Genomic DNA, 874 nt, shown 5'->3' with positions numbered 1-874 from the left:
TCGGGGTCTCGGCGGGGGCGGGGCGGGGCGGGGGCGCCGCGGGGAGGAGGGGAGGCGGGGGGAGGGAGGGGCCGGGGCACTCAGGAAGGGGGCCCCCGGGCGCGGGGCGCCATCTTTTTCGCGTTTTCCCGCGAATTATTGACGTCCCGCTTATGTAATTAGCAGGGGCCGCGCCGGCCTCGCCATTGGAGCCCGCGGCCGCGGGGCCCCGCAGCGCCGCCCGCGCCCGCCCCCCGGCCGCTCCAGCGCCGCACCCGGTCCCCGCCCGCCGCTGGCGCAGATGCGCAGAGCCCGCTGCCCGACTCGGTCCCACGGCGGAGGCGCGGGCACACCGACTACACACGGAAACGCCACCCCGCGCGTGGACATGGCGCAGCCCGCGGGTAGACCGCGGGGAACCGGCTTTCAGCTGCACAGTTGGGCATGCAGACAGGCGCACACAACACAAAGATTAGGCACAGACCCGGGACAACCCAAATCGGGCGCCCGGCACCTCGACCTTACAGCAAAGGCATTCCACCCAGAGACACACAACACACAGCCCACAGACACAAGTCACAGCACGCCGCATATGCGACACAAGTAAGGAGAATTGCTGTGCACACAGTGCATAGACGTAATACACACAAGGAGAGATGGTGTGTCCTCAGCCTAGACCCCACAGAATTTCTGCAAGGTAGACAAACTCCAGAGGCAGAGAGCCGCAACACAGTAACAACGCCACAGAGTACACTACTGACAAAGTGCACCCAGTCACAGCGCACAGAATACAATACAGTCGCACACACCACGTGCACAAACACAACATGTAAGTAAATAGACCCAGTAAAAGAACATACCCAATCACAGGGTAGCAGCTCCTGTGGGCATGGCT

This window comes from Castor canadensis, chromosome 13, assembly GCF_047511655.1.
Source record: "Castor canadensis chromosome 13, mCasCan1.hap1v2, whole genome shotgun sequence".
NCBI lineage: Eukaryota > Metazoa > Chordata > Mammalia > Rodentia > Castoridae > Castor > Castor canadensis.
The sequence above is the reverse complement of the archived record's forward strand: the minus strand, read 5'-3'. Positions refer to the sequence as shown.